This window comes from Mustela putorius, unplaced genomic scaffold (genome assembly GCF_011764305.1).
Source record: "Mustela putorius furo isolate JIRA1106 unplaced genomic scaffold, ASM1176430v1.1 tig00003858_pilon_pilon_pilon, whole genome shotgun sequence".
NCBI classification, from domain to species: Eukaryota; Metazoa; Chordata; class Mammalia; order Carnivora; family Mustelidae; genus Mustela; species Mustela putorius.
Window position 1 is genome coordinate 22,614,736 of NW_025422010.1, and position 22,307 is coordinate 22,637,042.

At 41.9% G+C, this 22,307-nt stretch overlaps 1 long non-coding RNA gene across 1 annotated transcript in view; it reads left to right on the top strand.

The window, feature by feature from the left end:
* The first annotated feature begins 7,932 nt into the window (after positions 1-7,932).
* Positions 7,933-22,307, top strand: part of LOC101687185 — a 36,349-nt gene continuing 21,974 nt past the window's right edge. Inside the window, exon 1 of the long non-coding RNA XR_001177922.2 lies at positions 7,933-8,038. This is a non-coding gene — a long non-coding RNA (uncharacterized LOC101687185). The remainder of the gene's footprint in view (positions 8,039-22,307) is intronic.

The following is a 22,307-nucleotide window of genomic DNA, read 5'->3' on the forward strand; positions in this document are numbered from 1 at the left end:
TTCTGTTTGCTTATTTCCTTTTACCATCCTCTTTACTTTTAAAAATTTCTCCCTTTAGCCTCTGTTAAACATTTGGTTTTTATTTTGATTTTTTATGGTTATCTTTAATTTTTAAAATGACCATTTGACCAGACCAAATCTATAAGTAATCAATATCTTTATCATATTCTTTAAAATCTCCCCCCTTCCTTCTCCTTTTCTTCTTTCAAAGCTCAGCTGTTCAATTTTCATGTGGTAATTTTAGGTGTCCAGAGGTAAAGTATTTCTATATTAGTTTAATCTACTACTATTTTCTAGACATTGAAATATTAAAATCTTAAAAAAAAACCCATGTGAATAAATTTGTTTGTGTGTGTGTGTGTATGTGCTTATTTGCATATATTTTGCTTTCCTTAATCTAATTATGGTCAGTCCAGTATAGAGTGTGCTGTGTAGTGTTTAGGTTCTCTAATCGTGTCATTTGTAGATCCTGTGTAAATGTCTTTTTTTTTTTTTAAGGCTTTATTTATTTGACAGCTAGAGAGACAGTGAGAGAGGGAACACAAGCAGGGGGAAATAGGAGGGGGAGAAGCAGCCTCCCTGCTGAGCAGAGAGCCCAATGCGGGGCTGGATCCCAGGACGCTGGGGTCATGACCTGAGCTGAAAGCAGACACTTAACTGATTGAACCACCCAGGTGCCCCAATGTCATTTTTTTCCCCCAAAATTTTCATAGACATAAATATAATTGGAGATCTAAAATTATAGAAAACATTTTATTATTATGTACTTATCCCGGTGATACTAAGTATATTTATGATAATATTGATATAGATTATCAAAATGGAAACATAAAATTAAAAATAATTCTTGTAGTGATCTTTGGATTCCAGAATATTTGTGTGGTTGGTGAAAACTAGTTTTAGAAATATTACCCCTTGGTTTAGTGTCCAGTCAGATTTATAACTAGCTGGTTTTAGAAAGTATTCTAATCTGTAGATCCAACTTAAGTTCAGTTCTTCTGTGAAAACTTTTATAATGTTGAGCTGAATAAAAATATTAAGTCTACTGTATTAGTTCTCCAGAGGAAGGGAGAGAACAAGATTGTAAGCAATTGGCTCACCATTGTGAAGGCTGATAGCTACAAAATTTGATGGGGTAGGGTAGTAGGCTGGAGACTCAGAAGAGTTGCAGTTCGAGCCCATCAGTTGGCAGAATTCTTACTTGCTTGGGTGAAGTCAGTCTTTGTTCTATTATAGACTTCTGCTGATTGAACAAGGTTCACCCATCATGGAACACCCATTATGGAGAGTAATCTACTTTACTCAAAGTCAGTCGATTTAAATATTAATTACATCCAAAAAATACCTTCATAGAAGCATCCAGAAAAATGTTTGACTAACTATCTGGGCATTGTGGCCTAGTTTTAGTTGACACATAAAAGTAACCATCACATTCACTTTATAGCTTTTGTTCTTTGGTATTCATTTTTTTAAAAAAAGATTTTATTTATTTATTTGAGAGAGAGACAGAGATAGCGAGAGAGAGCACAAGTGGGGAGGAGAGGGAGCATGACCCCAGGGTCATGACCTGAGCCAAAGGCAGACCTGCTTAAATAACTGAACCACCCAGGTATCGCTGGTTTTTTAAAATTTATTTTATTTTTTAAAAAGAGAGAGCCCACATGAGCGAGAGTTGGTGGGGAGGATGGGGTAGAGAGAGAATCTTAAGCAAGCTCCACACCCATTGCAGAGCCCAACACAGGGCTCGAACTCATGACCCTGATATCATGACCTGAGCAGAAATCAAGAGTCAGTCACTCAACTGACTGAGTCACCCCAAGCCCCTGGTTACCCATGTGTTTTTATGTCTGGCTCACCTCCTAGGCTGTGACTTCCTCCAGGATAGACACTGTCTTCAGTGTCTAGTATGGTTCCTGGAATTTAGTAGATGCTGGATACATGTTTGTTTTATAATTTGATAATAACAGGAGAAGTAGGGAAAGAAACCGAAATACATTTCAGTCATCTGATCCTGAGAAAGCATAGATTTTTCTGAATTCTTAAAAACAGTTTATTTGCAATATTTGTGATTACAAAGCCCATATTTCTTTGAAACCAGATACTTATGATACAGTTAACTTTTACTGACAGGTGCTGCTACCTGCCAGGTACTAGACTAGGTGCCATCTGTGTTTCTCATGGGCCATTAGAAATTATCTGTGTAGGGGAACCTGACTGGCTTCGTCGGTAATGCGTGTGACTTCTGATCTTGGGGTTGTGAATTTGAGCTCCATGTTGGGCATAGAGAGTATTAAAAAAAAAAAATTAAATTAAATAAGAAAGAAGTTATCTGTATAGATCAACAAACTCTTATCTCCTTTTCCTGGCGAGACAATGGAGCTCTGTTTAGTTTGGAAACTCTCTAACATAATTTCAGGGATTGATTTAAGGCTTTTTTGACGGGGGAGTAAGGGAAGCAGAGGGCTTGAATTTGTCCATCTCAATTGTGTGTAACTTTTAGCTACATGTATGACACATGGGATTGTTTCAAAGAAATCACAGACGGTTCTTTAATTCTATACCTGTCTTTGATTCTCTCTCTTCCTTGCAGTAGTCCCTGGTGGGGATATTTGCAAATTTATTTACTCTTGCTTCAGGCTGAATTGCATCCCCTCCAAATTCCTAGGTTGAAGTCCTAACCCCTAGTGCTTTAGAATGTGACCCATTTGGAGATGGAGTCTTTAAATCGTCATTGGGTTAAAATGAGATCACGGGGCAGACCCAGTGTACTACTCTAATATCATGACTTCATAGAAGAGGAGATTAGGATGCAGACACTCAGACACACACTGAGGGGAGACCTGGCAAAGGCAAGGAGCAGAGAGGCTTCTACAAGCCAAGGAGAGCTGGCTCAGAAGAAACCCACTCCATGCACCCCTGGATCTCAGACTTCTAGCCACCAGAAATGTGAGAAATCCCGTTTCTGAGTATTTAGCCATATAGCCAGCATTATCGGAGCCCTAGCAAAAATACAACTGTGTATTTTTATGTAGATTTTTTCTTATCTTAATCAGATTTTCCCTTTTTTTAAATTCCTTTTGCAGCCAGAAACTTGGTCCCACCTGGGCTCTCCAGTCAGTGCCCTCATGACTCTTGCAATTTGGAACAGTTGAGATAACTCTTAAAGTCAGATAAATTTTGGCTTCAGATCTTTTCTTACCACTGCAAATGACTACAGGGTTTCGGCTAAACTATTTAAGGAGGACCTGGCACTAGTTTGCATTCGATCAGCAAAAAATCACATGAGACAGAGGGGATGTCTTGCTCTGTTTTGCTGGATGATTCTGGCATAATTAAAAATACCTATGAAAGTCAATCTGATGGTTTGGATCTGGGCAGGTGCCCGTTAGCTGTGCTCTCCATCAGTAGATTGTACTCAATCTTTGTGGTTGCTCTTCGCAAAAAGTACCACGAGCAAGTCAAGGCAATTCCATTACAAAATATCACATATTTTGTTTAAGAATATGTAATTTTGTTTCCTTTTGATACTTAAGTACAAAAAAAAAAAAACCCCTTCCTTCTGTATTCAATCACTGATGCCATCCAAATTTTAGATGATTAGAGAATAAACACATTCCATGAAGAGTGTTGTGGGCTCACTCCTGAAAATCTCATAGGTAGTCCCTAGTCAACTTTCTGCAATCTTTTTCAACTTCCTGGCTCCTTTTAAACTTCATTGAAAATGTATCTTTTTCTATCCTTGATCAAACAGCTTAATCTTCTCCTGCCTACGATTTTCAATTATACTGGCTTTGAAAGGTCTGAGGACGTTGTCTGTATTAAAGACAGTGCAAACAGTCTAGCATTATTGTAAGCTGTGCGGGCTCAAATCCCACTGGAAACCTAGATCTCAATTTATCATAACCCCGGGGCATGTCTACATTTTCTATAAACAAATTGGAATTATTTCCCCTTTTGATCTGGATACACTAAAAAAGAAATCTCTCATTTTGGAATAAAAACATGACTTTTTTTTTTCCTAAGTCCGGGGGTTTGCTTCTTATAACATGGTGGGATTGGGGGGCTACCAACCCTCATGCAAGTTTCCCATCTCCCCCTTTTGCTGATGGGGGAACTATAGACATCTAACCCCAGGCCTCTCTCAGCTTAAATCCCATGGACATCTCCATTATAGCAGAGGTAGGAGATGAGAAGGTAGAGAAGCAGCAATATTGAGTGTTACCCAGGGGACCCTCATTTGGCTGGGAGAACGTGTTCCCTTTAGTCTACTTTCCTCCATCTCTGAGACCCATCAGGCATTGCTGGGCTGCCAGTGGCGGGGGGTGGGGTTTGCTGGGGTGCAAGGTAGGAGCTCTGTGTTTCTGTCCCTTTTCCTTGGTATCAAAGCTTATTAATGTTTCAGCATCTTTCACATCCAAGGTGAACAGGAACTATTAGGCAGTGCTCATAAAACAATTGTTCAGCTTATCTAGAGGAATTTTCTCACATTCTTACAGGACTGATTTTTTTCCATTTAGAACATGAAAGTTTGCTTCTCAGTACATTCTCTCCTCTTCCCCTGTACCGTGAAGGAAGGATTCTTGGTTATGTATCCAAAGGTTTGCCACACTTGAAGAAGGTACTATATTGAGGTGAGATTCCAAAGGGAGCCACTTTGATACAAAGGAGCAACGTGTTTTTGTTTCCTGGGTTTATAAAAAGGTGCCTTCTTTAGATCAAAGCCGAACACATGCACATTCTAAATACAAAGCCTGGAATTAAAGCAGGCAGACCTTTTCTACTGAATAGAATTCTCTGTACAGGTCAAGGAAATGCCAAACTTAACAGATGTCTTACACTGTGCCCTGAAGGTCAATAAATTAGAGTTTTGTTGAAGTAGGAAGAGGAAGGAATTCCAGAACTTCAGGTCCCCCAATGGAAATGCCCCTTAGGACAAGTCTAAACTAGGGAAATAGCACTGGAGCTCTTCCAAGTCAGTTGGCCCAGTATAGTGTAACTCATTTCTGGGCCCCCTGAAGCTGTTTGTTCAACTCTGGCGTCTACAACGCTGCAGTGTCAAAGGGAGTTAATCATTAGCAAGTGTGAATAATGTCAGCGTAACAGGGCATGATTGCAGTTCTCTCTGTTTTGACAAAAGTTGAGGCATCTGTCCGAATGAAACAAAAACAAAAACAAAAACATGACCACAGAATGTTAAAGTAGCATGGAATTTTGGGAACAGTTAACTCACTTTCTAGCTTTTTAAGTCACCATTCTCATTGTTTTCCCAGAAAAGAAGATGGTGTGATACTCTCCAGACATGTAGGATTACTGACTGGCCTGGGGTAGTCTGGTCTGGCTCAAGGCAACTTGTCTCCAGAGAACCTGTCTTCGGAGAATGCCCTAAATAAAGGTTGACGTGTAGGGCCTTATGCCTTTCCATTCACCAAGAACTGCTTTACAAGTAATGTGGGCCCCGCTGTCCTCCAGAGCCTATTAGACCTCCTGCTTGTCCCTTGGGGAGGGGACCGTGGTGAGTCCAAGACTTTCTTTGGATGAGAATCACAAGAGTCCTGAGTCCTGAAACTCTGAGGTTGGGGATGGGAGGTAAAACTACATTCCAGAAAGTTGGAAGAATGAATTTTCCTTGGGCACTTCTGCGTTCTGGTTGAAAAAAAGGTGATCACCCTAAAACATAATCAGTAATTCCAGCGGCTGCTCCAAATGGCTGTGTGGCTTGAGAGTCAAGGGAATGAGGCCCTCAGCCAAGCTCCATGATGGCAGCTGAGTCCTAAACCCTGGGGAGTGGGGAGGGCGATTTCTGAAGATCAGTCCCATGTTGAAGTGCTTCCATGAGGTAGACCAGACTATGTCTTTTCCTGGGACTAGCGCCTCTCAGCTATGCCCTCCATCAGTTAGTACAACACTCCTCATTTATCTAGTTGCTCAATCCGGAAAGTCAGGACACACTGAATCAGCTTCCGAATCCTCTTTCCTTTCTCCTCTTGCTGCCATTGGCTTAGTCCAGATCTTGAAATTTGCTCTCCTTCTAGCTACTCTTCGTGACCTTCAAAGTCAGGAATGATGCTTTAGAGTCACCTGTTTAAAATCAGGAATTGATCTCAGCATTGCCCGCATGTTCTGGGTGTCCCTTTCTAACGGATAAAGCTCAGCCCTTGGGAATGGCCTGCCATTTGCTTCCCAGCTAAGGCTTTGCCTTCCACTCTGGCCCCATTTCCATTCTTTCTACCACACTTTGTTGTTTTATGCATCAGGGAATTTCATAACTCCTGGCTCCTTCAGGCTCTACCTAGATTGCCTGCCGTGCATGACCAACTTGAAAGTACCATTTAACTGTCTTGAAGAAGGGTGTTCTTTTGTTGCCATACCCTGTGTCCCCTCCCTTGTCTCTGTCACCTCAAACTAAGTAACTCCCTCTATATTCCATATATCCCCATTGTCTATCAAAGCATGTACCACACCGTATCAGAAGCATTTATTTACGTCTCTTTCCTTTCCTGGACTGTAGGAATTCTGGGAGGTGGAGCCTGTTGCATTTGTTTTTGTAGCCCCATCCCGTAACATGCTAGTACTGAGTACTGTGGAACTCATAGTTCCATATGCGTCAAGTGCATGGAAGTGAAGTTTAGGCAGTTGTTAGCATTTGTGTTCAAGTAGGCAGATTTGATTTTAAACATGATGCTTGGTTAGGTCATAAAATGAAATGATCCTAACTTAGTAGGTGTTGGCCTCGCGGCATTTTGCAATCTCCTGGAGAGCTTTGAAAGTATTGAAGGGAAGCTGGTCTCAGGGAGGAGGGACAGTTCTGTCTGGGAGCCATCCTGGAAGATCATCCTTGGTCCCACTTCCTGAGGTTCTGACCTAATTGAGCTGCAGTGTAGTGGGACATCAGGATTTAAAACAGTTCCCAAGGGGATGTTAATGTGTGCTGAGTTTGAGAGCCATGGTTCTCACTGAACCCACCATATAAAGGATAAATTTGAATACTTGGTGTCTCTCCTACATGCTTCATAACTTCTTTCTCTTTTTACTCCTTCAAATATAGAGACCAAATGTAGTTAGAGAATCAGGCCAAGTACTAGAAAAGCTTTTGGCCCTGGCCACACAGTAAAACTATTATTCAGGAAACTTAAAAAATACTGAAACTTTAAAAAATACTTAAAAAAAAAAAAAAACCTTAAAAAATACTGAAGCCTACGCCCATACCCTAGAGCTTAAGGAACTCATCAGCTTATCTACATAAGCCTCCACATGCCATCATCACTCTTTGGGGATGATAATATTTTGTCTTAAAGATGTAAGGAGAGAAGGAAGGAGAGAGAACAGGAAGGGGGAGAAATTGAAAGGAGAAAAAATTACATATGACACTTAATGGGGATCTCAGCAATAGTAAGTTGAGGTTCCATTCAGAGATACTAAAACAAGGGAAATTATGGGAAATTACTTTTACATCATGCTTCTTAGCTACCGATACTTGCATTTGATAATAATTGTCATGATGTCAAGGGACAACCAAGACTCACTACTCTGTGCAGGCAAAAAAATCCTCAGCCATTAGGGAATTTGGCTGGGGAAGAGGGACCAACAGAAGGCTTTCTCCTTTCCTACTTAGATAAGATGTTCTGGTGGCAGCTGACACTAGTAGTTTGTTGGTGAAGTCACGGCAGTGGTGCTGTATTCCCTGTCAGTATGAACCACAGAATTCTTGATAGTTTCCTCTGAAATGGGAGAGAAGGACAAACACCGTCCTTTACACTTTGCTCTAAGAGAGACAGAGGAGATGTAGCTACTTGTGGATCTGGCTTCTATCCATCCATCTCCACCCCTCATTTATTGCACAAACACCAGAACACTTGAGAGCAGCAAATGAGACAGAGAGGCTGACTTTCACAACACAAATTTCAAAGAAGTAGCGCATAGGGCACAGAGTATTGCTTTTTAAAATAATAGACATAACAAGACCAAATGCAGATGTAAGTACTCCTCTGAATTTTGTATTTTCACGAGGCTCAGTTGTTGACGATAACATTTAGGAAGGGTGAGTACATATGTGGCCATTTAAATCATGAAAAGCTAACGTGATGTATCTTTTTTAGGTGGAACCTACTGCTCTTGGTTTAAGAAGGTAGTTGGTTGCTATCTCCTGATGGCTTTGGAAAGTGTTTTGGACTCTGGTTTTCAAGTCAAATGTTTACTTTTCTAACAGTGCAATGAAGTCTTCCCATTCTCTTACATCTAGTAGATGTTTTACGTAGTCAAGTCATAGGGGTGTGCTTACTAAACTTGAATGAGTGTTATTTTTTTATACTTATGTTTGCTTATTTTCATGTTTAAACGTTGTGGTTGGTCATATCTAAGGTGGTCTTCAATAACCCCTGTCTCTTGATATTCACTGCCTTGTGTAATCTTCTCTCTCTGAGTAACTTGCTTCTATTGAATCCAGTATCTTGAGGGGATACTGCTTTTGTGATCAGATTATAAGAGGTTGTGAGTTCTGTCTTGGTAGAAAACACTCTTCCTTGCGGGCTTGCTGCAATGATTTGTCACATTTGGGAAGTCCACACAGCAAGGATCTGAGGGCGACCTTTAGCCAATAGCCACCTAGAAACAGAACCCCTCAGTCCAATAGCCCAGACAGGAATTCAGTGCTGCCAGCGACCACCTAAGTGAATTGAGAAGCAGATTCTTCCCCAATCGAGCTTTTAGATGAGACCCCAACCCTAGCTGGCTTCTTGACTGCAGCCTTCTGAGACATCTTGAGTTAGACAGCCCAATTTAAGTTGTGCCCAGATTCCTGACCCACAAAAACCATGAGACAATGTGCATTAAGTGGCTAAGTTTGTGGCAATTTGTGACCTCATAGCATATAACCGAAACAAACATTTTTTTGAAGACATTGTGCTATCATATACAATACCCCCCTTTAAAATAATTTGAATATAGTTGATACACAATGTTACATTAGTTTCAAGTGTACAACTTAGTAATTTAGCAAGTTTATATCATATATAAATCTTCCATTTTTACAGATATTTGGGTTTATTTTACCTCTATAAAAACATTGTATAATTCTAAAGAAGAGAAATGGTTTCTTATATGCCTTGGCAACATTCTTAAAGTATTTAACAAAAGATTTGCATACAGTAAACGCCTGTTAAATACTTATTAAATGAATAAACAAAGGTATGTTTGTTTTTGATATTTTCTTTGTTTCTTTCTTTTTTTTTTGGTAACTTTTTTGATATTTTCAAAAAGTAACTTGGACTCACGCCTTCTAATATTTGGCATCTGTGATTCTGCTATGTTTGGTTAGTTAAAAGATTCATGTTTATTTCTTCTCAGTTAATAAAGAAAAATTGATTTTTTCCCACAAAACATTAAAGTTATATTTTCTAGGAATTTGGAGAATGAGCTATGCTACATTTTGCAGGTTTAATGAAGAGCCAAGTTGGATATGCCTTAGAGAATGGGATAAAATATATCTGGACTACAAATTCTGGGTCCTGATTATTTGTTTGTCTCGCCCACATTTTTCATACTACTCATTCCAAATGACCATCATTAAGCTGGTCACCTAAGCAGAAGATGCATTTGTAGCATGTTAAATCTTTAACTCCTCAAGTAGTAGAAGAATGTTCTAGTTCTTTTTTTGGGGGGAGGAGGGCTGTTGATATCTTTGTTAAGAAAGACATGAATCAATCATTCACTACTATAATCTAATGAACAAGAAAAAAAATCTATGGAAATATAAACGTAAAGCCAATAAGTCCTAGTATAATTAATAACTAGTTTGCTTTTTTTCTCATCCCCCAGCCTTTTGGTGCATCTCTTTCAGATAGATATAGAGGCCCTGGAAGGTCAGATTAAAGGTAGTTTTCCCATTGTTCTTTAGAGAAAATAATCCTTGCCTCTATCTCTCCTTTCTTTATAGTGCAAGATGCTTTCATAAGATAACATCACTTCCCTGAATAGCTTCCCCATTCCTGTTCCATTGTAGTAGCATTTTGGGTTTGGACTTCCAACTTTATAGCTACTTGTGTTCTCACTCTGGCAGAAAGACATCCTCTCCCTCAGGCACCTTACTGTGTAACTCACTGCTTTGAACTACAGCCATATGGGTGTGTGATCAATCTGTCCTCCTCAAGAAATCCAACCAGGGCAGGCAAGGGAATCCATCTGGATCCTCTGTGGCTCTCTGGGAGGTGGGGGAGAGCCTGTCAAGACTGAGCAGGCAGTAATTGCTTCCAGGTGTCATCAGAGACCCTTCTTTAGTCTAGAAAGCTTAGGGCACCCTATCCTAAATCTTAGTGTCTGGCCAATTCTTTTCTGGTAGGTGAATGGGTGTAAAGTTAACGATGGTCCCAACCCTCGTAGGAGTATTTCCAATTCCAAACTATGTGCTCCCTGTAAGCATGGCACAGGAACTACACGGACAGACAGACTCCCGAATTCCAGCAAGGCAGCTGGCAAATTCTTTTGTGAATTTGAGGGAACATGTGGGTTGGATGAGCCTCTGTTTCGGCAATATTGAAGCAACCACCAGTTCCTGGAGATGGCTGATGAAAGGATCCTTGTCAACCTGGAGAATGTTTGAGGAGTCTGTCATTGATCTGCACTGTGCTGTATTTGTTATCGGTGACTTGGAGGAGATTGTTCAGGACACGTTGATCACCTTGACACACTGATTATGGGAAGCAGGATGAGATTAGCAAATCAACTGAATGACTGAATAAAAATCCAGAGATATTGAAACAGTGGGTGAGATCTAACAAAATAGACTTCAACAGGGGTAAATGTGAAGTCCCACAGTTGCGCACAGCACACACACGCGTGCATGTGCGTGCGCGCGCACACACACACACACACACACACACACACACACCGGTACTGGCTGTTCTTGTCTCCTGGATGAGGGAGGGTTGTGTTCAGAAGCTTGGACTTGAAGGTAGTGTTCATGGGTGGGGATGGGAGTGAAGAGGGCAGGGTGTCAATCCTGGAGATATGTTGAGTCAAAAGCTGGCTAGGCCCGTTGATAGGGTGACCTAAAGAGGTTAGCTTGCCGGGAGGGAGCATTTGGCTACCAAGCCAGCCAGATAGAGATCTAGGTCAGAGAAGTCTTGAAGAGGGTACAAGAAGGAGGTTGTAGGCAGAACCTGGGGCAGTTCCTGTGCTTTACTGTGTTTATCTGCCGCAATGGCCTTAGGCATAGGTGGGGAGGGAACTGTTAAAAGCACCATCCAGGTGTGGACAAGCATAAATACAGAAAGGGGAAACTTTGTCTAAGCGTAGCACTAGGAAAAAGGCTCAGGGAACCAGCTTGAAAGAAAGCACCAGGCGAGTGAAGATTGGAATGTGGTTGCCAAAAGAGTTCATTTGATCTCTGGCTACATCCATAGATGTTAATAATATTTGCAATAACTCTTGGTGTGATATTATCTAGTGTGATGACCCACTACTGGGTGATACACTTTATGAGGATCATTGACACACTAGAAGGTAGCCAGAAGAGAGATTTCACTCATTCATTCATTCACCAAATATTTATTGAACATCTATGAAATGCAGGTACTTTTCTAGACATTGGGGATTTAACCACAAATGAGACAGATAAGGTCTGGGCTCCCGGTATGCTAACATTCTAGTGGGGAGAGAAAGTCTGTGAAATAGTGCCCAAATACATAAGACAATTATATGTGGGAATAAATCTTATGGAAAACAAAATGGGATGACATACTAGAAAGTGATTTGATAAGGGAAAGGGGAAATTTACTCATAGAAAGTGGTCAGAGAAAGCCTCTCTGAAGACCTGAACTGTAAAGGATGAGTAAGAGGCAAACATAGGAAGATCCAGAAAAAGAATTCTCCAGGTGGAAGGAGCAGCAAGTACAAAATTCCCAAGGTAGGAAAAAGTTCAGAGCCTAAAAAGAGGGCCAGTATGTCTGGGAAGCAATGAGCAAGGATGAAAGTAGTAGGAAGTGAGGTCAAAAAGACAGGAAGGGTTGTTGGTAGTAAGGGGTTGCAAGCTCATCCCATTGTTTTATTATATTCAACTTTTGTGTTTACAGCGCTTACTATGTACCAGGTAATATTCTACGTGCTTCACAAATGCTAACTCATCAGTCTTCATGAAAATGATGGCGATTTGTAATTAAGTTACATTACAGTAAGAATGTTCTTACAACTCTTATTTCATTTGTAACATTAAAAAAAATCATATTAAATAGGACTTTTTAACATAGTGATTTTATAGACCTTGCATGTGAAACGCAGAGAGATTAATGGATTGGCCCAAGGACCGTATCCTGTGCAATTTTCATTCTTGAGGCTGTATCATTTGAGTAATAATTGGTGAAATAGAATAGTTTAACCCAGAGAAGAGAAACCTTATAGACGGACACTGTGGCCATGTTTGAATATTTGACGGGCTCTGCTCAGTGAGGCACCATTCTTAAGCAGAGACCCTGTAGGTCATGTTTTCACACAGAGTCTGCTCTGATATTTGCCATTTGATCTTTTTTCTTATTGTTATTCTTTTGCTTTATGAAAACCTCAGTGTAGGGGCGCCTAGGTGGCTCAGCCTGTTGAGCATCTGATTCTTGATTTTGGCTCAGGTCATGATCACAGGGTCATGAGATCGAGCCCCACATTGGGCTCCATGCTCAGCAAGGAGTCTGCTAGAGATTCTTTCCTTCCCCGGTTGTCCTTCCCCCCACTTGAACATGTGTGCAAGCTCTCTCTCTTAAATAAATAAATAAATAAATAAATAAGCAAAATCTTACAAAAACCCCAAACAAACCAACAAGCCTCAAGGTACTTGAAGAATGTTTTAAATTGTCCCAGTTTATGGTTTTCATCTGTAAATTAGGGAGGACGAAGTAGAGCATCAGCATATGTTGCTGTCGTGTATCTTTTCAGTGAACAAATATTTTATCGAGTACCTCTAATGAGCAAGACTCTGCTTGCGGCTGGTGTAGAGAGATGAATGGAAATAGGTACAGTTCCTTCCCTTGACAAGTGAGGTCAGCTTATGCTCCCTGAAAGAGACAGGCAATAAATGATAAAAACAAATATCTATGTAATTTCAAGTTCTATTAAATGCTAAGGAAGCAGTGAATTAATGCATTCTAGTTCATCCTGCAATTTGGTAGCTTTGAACAACCACGGTCATTGGTTTTGCTCATAGATGTGCCATTTGGGAGGGCTCAGTGGGAACAGCTTATCTCTGCTTCCCACAGCTTGACAAGGGGGGAAGGTCCACTTCCAAGGTGACTGACTCATAGTTGCTACAGCTAACCATTTGGGAACTCAGATGGGGTTGTGGCCAAGGGACTTCATTTCCTCTCTGCTTGATCCTGACCTTGAGATTGCTTGGGCTTCCTCTCAGCATGGTGGCTGGGTTCCAAGAAATGGTCAATCTTAAAAAGAGGAAGTCCAGGAATGGAAACAGAGTCAGGTTTGCTGTATACCAACGGTCAGGTGGTCAGGTCCACCTAGATTCAAGGGTATCTAGACCAGGAATGGTGCTAAGCCCAACTTGCGGTGGGAAGAATGTACAAAAGTTTAGTTGTCTTCTGTTCAGTGCAAGTTGTCATTTCATAAGTTTCTATTTTTAAATCCAGTGTCTCAGAGAGGTGTGTTGTTTTTGTTTGTTTGTTTTTTGTTTCTTGTTTGTTTGTTTCACCTGCAATTTTTTTTCCCCTACGACTAGGAAGTATTGACGTTGATTTGTAGGTGCTGGCTTAGGTGTGAGTAATGGTCTAACTGGTGAGGATTATGACAGGTTATCATATTTCTCCTTGGGTTAATTTCTTTAAAAAAAAAACACCTCTTCATTAAAAAAATAAGAATAAAAGAGCAAGGTATCAAATATGAATCTCTTTGTAAGATTAAATTTGGATTCTTACATTAAAAAAACAAATCAATGGTTCCTTAATTGACCATTGTTTTGTCATCAGGTTCTGAATCTTATGGGGTTTTAATATGTCCTACACTATCATGACCATGCTGGGCTTCGTGTTCAGAGTGCTTACTGGACTATCGGTGGTTATCAAAGGCATATTAAGCAAACCTAAGCTTCGTTTGCTTGGTTGTTAGGTAATGAACAGACTTCCTTTTTGGCTGTTTCTCTGCCCATTCAGTTAGCCTCCCCCTGCTGGGTGAAGGTGGAAACACCTGATTTAATTCCATCTCTACCACTTCCTGTGGATCACTGGTAACTTTCCTTTCTGGGATTCAGTTTCTATAACCAGAAAACAGAGATAGCAACACTGACTTGAAAGGTGTTTTGGAAGATTTAATAAACTACCTTCAGTGAATCATCTGGGCACACAGTAAGTGCTCCATAAAAGTCAGTTTCCTTTCTCTGCTCCAGGCTCGGCCCCATTTGTGTCTTTCTTGCCTTGAGGCAAAGTTGTGGAGAGAGCAAGAGCCTATTTTCAACAGTCCTCCAGGCGTCACCATCTCCTTCTTAATCCTTGACCAACTTTGAAACCTTTGGGGCTAAAACATGGTATTGCTGATTTAAAAAAAAAAAAAAAAAAGATACGTATGCCTGCACACACACACACACACACACACACACACACACACTGTACATTTCTCTCTGCTCACTTAGCAGGGAAACTAAGTCTAGCTTATTGAGAACTTGTCTCTGAGTCCTGTTACAATGAAAACTAACTTCAAACCGATTTGAACAGAAATAGCAAATTTGGAAACACGCAGATTGTTTTGTCCACAAGAGCCAGCATTTCCTTCAATTTCTTCTTTTCACTGGTGAGCTCATCCTTGTCAGCCTTGCTTTCAACCCTGCCCAAGGGAAGGCATCAGAGGCAGCGGCCCCCTCCCTGATCAGACATGGACCCCGGCAGCCCCTTTCCCCAGACTCCTCAGAGCAGTAGAGTCTATCCATTCCGGAAGGTTTGTTTATTCTGTGAATAGATTCTGTTTGCAACTGGCAGATCAGGAGAGGGGAGAGGAAGGAATTACTTCGGATGGCTGGAGCGGAGAACTCATGAAGGGAAGGCTCCGGGGCTTTGCCAATGGGGCATCTGGCCGGAAAATCTGTGGATGAATCAGCACAAGGGGATGCTCCTATTACACAAAGAATCAAAATTGCATATTCTAGTGATCATTGCTGATCGGACCTTGGTAAGGGTGAAGGATCGCTGCGGAAGGAGGCTCACCCAGTGGTGGGTGAGATTTAGGAATCCTGAGACTTTGCACTGAGTCTTTTGAAAGCAAGAAGACCAGTCTCCAGACTTTAAAGTCAGCATCCAGACTTTCAAATCTTAGGCTATGTCCATGTGCTATTATAAATTGATGCCATTATAGGGATGTTAATACCCATCTTTTCTCCTAGAATCATGAAAAAGACTAGCCTTAATATGGAACTGGATATTAAAAGCAGTTTCTTATCCATGTATCCTAAAGCTATCAGTGACATCCATGATTAATTAGTGCAGGGGTGATTCCAGGAATGCTAATTGTCATTCCATGGTACAAAAATCACAACCTGGGTTGGTGGGTTCTTTCTTCCTTTCTTCCTTTTCCTCTTTCCCGCCTTCCTTCCTCTCTTCCTTTGTGTGACTGCATATCGAAATCCGAGTATCACTTGCTCTCGAGGATTAGCATAGTTATGTCTGACAATTACAACTTCCAAATATTGTATATTTTTGTGTATCAAATGGCGATTCAAATGGCAGTTCTAAGATACATTTAAAGGCTGCAGACACACGTAAATACATTGTCACTACAGGTATCATAATTCCTGATGACTGTTTTTATTTACAGAAGTCTCTGTGGTCAAAAGACTTTATCACTTTAACTTTTTAGTAGTCTGTGAATACTAAGCTTTTAAAAAAAATTATTGTGGTAAATACAGGTAACACAATTGACCATTTTAACCATTTTGAATCATACTTTTCTGCGGCATTAAAGCCGTCACAGTAGTATGCAGACATTCACCATCCATCCACCAAACTCTTCCATCTCTCCTCATTGAAATTCTGGATCCCTTAAACTCGAATTTCTCATTCCCTCCCCTCCCCCACACCTCAGCCCACAACCACCATTCTGCTTTCTGTCTCTGTGAATTTGATTAGGTACCTTATGTAAGTGGAATTCTACAACACTTGTCCTTTTGTGACTGCTTATTTCATTTAGCATAATGTCCTCAAGGTTCATTCATGTCCTAGCATGGTTCAGAACATTTTTTTTTTCTTTTTAGGGCTGAGTAATAGTCTATTGTATGTATATACCACATTTGTGTGCCCATCTGCTGATGGTCCCTCCAGTTGCTTCCACCATTTGGCTATTGTGAATAATAATAATTGTCTACCAGGAGCATGGCCACATAGTGTGTACAGTCATGTAGACAGGTCCCCTCCTTGCTCATGTAACTTTCAGGTCTGTTCTTTTCACAGAAGAGTTAATGTTGGCTACCATCCTGGAGCGATATGTTTCTGTGTCTTGTTACATGAATGACCTACTGCTTGCAGGGTCTGGAGTCCGTGGCACACGGGGGTGTTGCGGTCCATCTCTGTTCCAGTCACTTTTTAAAATTTTTTTATTTTTTATTTATTTTTTTTTTAAAGATTTTATTTATTTATTTGACATAGAGAGATCACAGTAGGCAGAGAGGCAGGCAGAGAGAGAGAGAGGAGGAAGCAGGCTCCCTGCTGAGCAGAGAGCTCGATGCGGGACTCGATCCCAGGACCCTGAGATCATGACCTGAGCCGAAGGCAGCAGCTTAACCCACTGAGCCACCCAGGCGCCCCTGTTCCAGTCACTTTTATTTAGGAAACATACTTGAGAGGAATCCCTACCGTTAACAATTAAAGCTTGGAAACTGCCTCCTTGGGTTGGATTGGCCCAAAAAAGAAAAATGTGAAAAACGAGACAAACTTCAAACAAGCCCCGGTGTTCCCCGAGTCAGACACGTCTGTAAAGGTCACTTCTGCCCACCCTGGGCCAGGCTACCTGCCGCCATTTGGACTGGGATTCAACTTCTCCATTGTTTAGAAGAAAAGGGCTCTGGCCACACTGACTTTATGACTCAGAGCATATGGCAATCCCTGGTACTGTTATAAAAGATTCAGACATCCCAGAATCGATTTAAAAAAAAAAAATCTGACTACCAGGGTTCCTTTGAGGTATTAACTCTTGGGCATTTGTGTCTGCGGATGCCCGGCTGCTCTGGAGAAGAGATGACACTTCCTCACGTAGCTCAGCTTCCCCAGGAGAGTGGGCTTCTTCTCCTCCTGCTGGTGAGACCTGGGAAATCTTTCCACCATTTTGAGAAGAAGCCAAATCATCCGTCTGTTGACCCTGTTGGGGCCTGTGGGGTTGTCTTTTTTGTTTACTGTGACTTTGTATTTGCTTTTGACCTTCAGTAGGTCCTGGTGCCACAGCCAAAACCGAGATGTAGAAATTAAACACACAGTTGCAGAATGAAATGACAGAAAGACTTTAATCATTTCTGGGTATGACCAGGCCAACAATAACATGGCGCTTTGCTTATAGAGTGATGTTCTTTGGGTTCTTGGTACCTTATACAGTCATCTGTCATGTGTTATGATATGTGATATATAACATGTTATAACACACACAGCAAGTATTAGACACCCACTGTGCTTTTCTCCTAATCTCCACCCCTCCTCCAATTCCACCTCGGTAGCTTAAGGGACAGGTAGTGTGAACCAGGGCTGGTGGGGGCCCAGGAGTCCTTAGGCAGCACATCTGTGAGGACAAGGAGCAGTGTGGGGTGGAGGGGGTCTGGAGGTGGAATTCGTGCCTGGCACAATAGAGCCCCTCGATATATGGTTATTGGAAGAATAAATGAGGGAAGGAGTAGCACCCCTGTGACCAGAGACACAAACAGGCCATCACTATCTATTATTAATTCCACTTCACAGTTGGAGAGACTGAGTTATGGAGAGATTAACTGATTTACATGGGCTCAGCCAGCTAGCTACTTAACGTCAGGAACCAGACCAGACTTTATGTTTCCAGGCTCCGAGCCGAAAGTGTTTGCACTAGATTTATGCTCTTGCTGACCCATTCCTGCTGATGGCCACTTTGATAAATCATCTCAATTAGAAGCAGATGTTATCATGGTACACATGGAGACATGCCTTCCCAAGGTTCCAAACGGTGAGTCGCTCCTCTACAGTTTGCCGTGTGTGTGCGCGCGGGGGGTGGTCTGTGTCTGTACCACCCTCACAAACACACAAATAAGCAGGCTATAAGCAGCAGCAAGAGAATGAGCACAAGGAGGCTAGCTGTGGTGGGGCAGCAGCTTTCAGGAGAAGGGAAGTATTAAGTCACATGCATTTCCCTAGAGATCCCAGCTAGTCTTGCCTGGAAACTGAGCAGTAAAATGAAGAGCTTGGTTTGTTGTAGAGAGCAATTGGAAATGGCTCACGCAGCAATGGAAGTTTCTGGGAATCTCGATCTGGGAAACAATAATTATAATAGGCCTTCGTGGCTTTATGACATCTGGTACTGACCGTGACATTCTGGGGCTCTTCATTTGCATGTGGAGATTCTCTTAAATCATTTCTTTTTCATTTTGTGTTCATATGGATTTTATTTACTCATAATAATCTCCTTTTTTTATTATAAACTTAATATATGTAAATTTTGCAAGGATTTGGGGGAAGATGTGTAAAGGTATAAAGATAAAATGGCTTGTAATTCATTACATGGAGATACCCATTGTTAACGTTCTGGAATATATACCCTTCTACCCTTTCATACATACAGACACAAACATTTTGGTTGTACTGTCTGCTTTCCCTTTCTGCTTGAAGATATATTGTGAGAATTTTCCCATGCAATTAAATATTCTTCTAAAGCACATTTTTTTCAGGTGCCACAGTTTTCCACCCTATAGATAAACCACATTTACTTAACCATTTCCTTCCCGTGGCATTTTAACCAACTTCTGACTTGCATCATTCATATACATGTGGAAAATACAGCATCCATGTTTATGTCTATAGACTGTTTGAGAAATACATTTATTTTGAGCAGTGGAGTATTTGATCTTAGTTTGGAATCGCTCTTTCCTCTTGGGAGCTTGGAATTAGAGCAAAAATGGGAAAAGAAACATGCTAATGACTGAAGTTGGGGCAAGTTATTGTTAGTTGAGCTGTAAGAGCTCTTTCTCCTTTTCCTCTCTCTCTTCCTCCCTCCTTCCTTTCCTCTCTCTGTCCTTTGCTTTGACGAACGCCTCCTATGTGTCGTGCACAGTGAAGCGTGGAGTCGTGAGAGGCAAGTTCTCGTCCCTGCTCTCATCAGTGCAGAGGCTGGCGGCTGAGGTGTGCCGCGCGGATTGTGCGGGGGAGAATGGAGACACGAGGTACCGGAGATTTTTAGCCTCGCAGGAAAGGTGAAACATGAGATTGCTGACATGCAGGGATTTGAGGGCCCTGCTGAAGGGGGCATGGGTGCACGTGTATGAGTATACACATGTGTGTATATGCGTGCATGCATTTTAATGGGTGGCCTAGAGCACGTGGTGGTGGTGGGGTTTGCATGAGCTGATTCCCACCACTTAGGAACTTGGGAGAGCTTGGGTGGTGCTTCAATTCCCAGCTCATCCCTGAAAAGAGAAGAAAAAGATCATAAAGCTCCCACTTCGCAGACCCCAGAGCTTCTTTAAATATGGCAGGCTATTCTTGACCCTAGCATTGCGTAACATAGCAGACTCTTACCTCCTTGGTCCATATATGTATCCATCGAATTGCAACTTCTTAGTCACAGACTGTCACTAAAAGAAAAGGAGGATTGCCACCAGTGGCACCCCCTTCTCCTGCTTCTGTTCTCAGACCAGATTCTCTCCTCTCCTGAGAATGCTCCCTCCTGGGATGGAGGTGGCTGATGTCTAGACCAAACCGGATCACGTCCAGTCATGATTGTATCTCTGCCAACAGAGAGTCGCAGGGACAGACTGGGTCTCAGGGCGTGGTCCGATCAGGCGGGCTGCACCTGCTGTTGCGGTCTGATCCTGGTGTCCTGGCTGGAATGCAGTTCTTCGGTGGGACCGACCTCTCCCTCACCTCCATGCCCCAGCCCCGGGCTCTTCCCAGGGAATGACTAGACAAGCTGGCCATCCGCCCAATGCCATCCTTCACCACAGTGGGGACTTCTCTAGTGTTGACTTCTTACTCCTAAGGTCTCAGCAAGGGCCCATTAAATAACAGAACAAGTGATAATCGGGGTAGAGTGACTTGGCTTAGTTAGACTTGGGGGGCAGAAACATTTCTGTGGTTGTGCCTTGAAATATCCAGTACAATGCCTTCTTTGATTCCCAGGGTCAAAGCAAACACACCACATAAATGAGGAACCTGGCACGTAAAGGTAAACACATTTAATCTATGAAGGGGGAAAACTGTGTTTTTAGCAAATTTTCCATAAACTAGTAAAGCAACTATTTTTGAGACAGAGCTATATACATGTTAATAGAAAACTATTTTATTTATCTTTATGAATCTGAAAGTGGCTTAAAAGGATGCTTTTCTAAAACTATGATACACTGTGAGCTAACTTTCAAACTTCTGTTGAATATTTGAAAAAAACTAGGGCTTAGAGAATTTAAATAACTCGTTCAAGGTGACATAACCAGAAGTTCCAAAGATAAAACTCGAAATCGAAAGCATTCCCGATTAATGTGCATCTTCCAAAGAAGACACTATTTCGCACAGACGAATATGTCACGTTATTTTATCGAATCCTCGTCTTAACACTTTGGAATCTTATGCTCCTTTCATTAGCAGGGAAACTGAGGTACAAAGAGATCAAGAAAATCGTTCAACGTCCACGGTTATTATGTGGCAGATCAGGAATCCAGCCACAAGTCAGGACAGCTCCAGAGCCCAGGACATCTCAGGGCACCGGGATTTCTTGCAGAGGCTGCATCGTTTGAAATATTTCTCAAAACAAGCCTATTTCCCTCTCCATTAGTTGCTCAGACTTGAGGAATTCCTAGAAGTGGAAATTAATAGGGTTTGGTTAGGGAGGGAAGAAAGAAACGAGTAGAAACTTTGGTGGAGGCAGAGAAAAGAACATTTTTTTTTTTTCCTCTAGCCCAATTTTCAAAGTGCTTTTGAATCACTTTTTTCTTTCACTCAAATTCAGAGCATGCTCCATTTATTTTCAGACCTGGCCAGCAACATTTTGCCACGGTAATTCATCTTTTCATAATCTTCACCAAAGATCCCCAATTGCGTCGGCATGGTGTTTCACGTAGGAGGCAGGCCAGCCTACAGTTCTCTCTCTCTGGCAAGGGTGGTAGGTGGTTGGGTGCTGTTCTCCCGAAGGACAGAAAAATGGAGCCATAGGAGCTCTGACATGGTAGAAGATCTGGAAAAGTAGGACACCCCGGAGGGTATTTGGCATATAACGAGGTTGAATTAGATCCCAAATGAAGCAACATCCAAGCAGCCTGGCCTCACACCGGAGACGGGGGAGTCAGCTTGGAGCTGACAAAGCCCAGGCTATGGAGGGGCTTAATGACAGGAAAGGAAATGAAGACATTCCTGAGCTCTCCAGCCTTCTTTTCCCCAGACTCAAAGATGCTCTCTCGAATTTCAGGCAAGGCGGAAAGGAAGGCATATGCTGTCTCCTCAGGCCGCTATCCACAGGTCATTTTGACTCTGCCCGGGGTCCATGCGCCCTTAAAGGAAATCCTAAAGAAAATCTCTCCTCCGGCAAAATACATGTGTATGCAGAGCGTGTAGATGGGCCTTCTGGAAACAAGGAAGCCTTGAAGGAGAAGTTTTGTTCAGAATGCCCAAAAAGCTCCTGGCCACGAGACCTGAGAGAGAGAGAATCTGTGTGTGTGAGCAAAGTCCTTGCCAGCTGATTGCTGTGGGGAATGGTGAGTGCTTCCTGGCCCAGAACAGAATCATCCAGCCAGCTCTGGCAGGGCTGGCCAAGGTTTTATATGGGAGTTTGCATTCTTCAGGCAGGCAACGTAATTGGCACCTGAGCAACAAAGCATTCCCTCGTGGGATGCTACAACTATCATTTCTCTATCATGCCTTTCTATGTGCAGGTTGCCCCAAATGCAATGAGCAAACAACACAAGCAAACAAACAATAGAACAGTAATGCTGAGGAAGCACGTGACTGTTTTATAAACACATGTGCGTGTGCACGCACACCCACCCACCTTGGAACCACAGTCCCAACAACTAATATTTTAATAACTTCTTTTTTTAAAGATTTATGTATTTATTTATGTCAGAGAGAGAGAGAGAGGGAGAGAAGAGAGGGAGAGTGCAAGGGAGAAGCAGACTTCCCGCC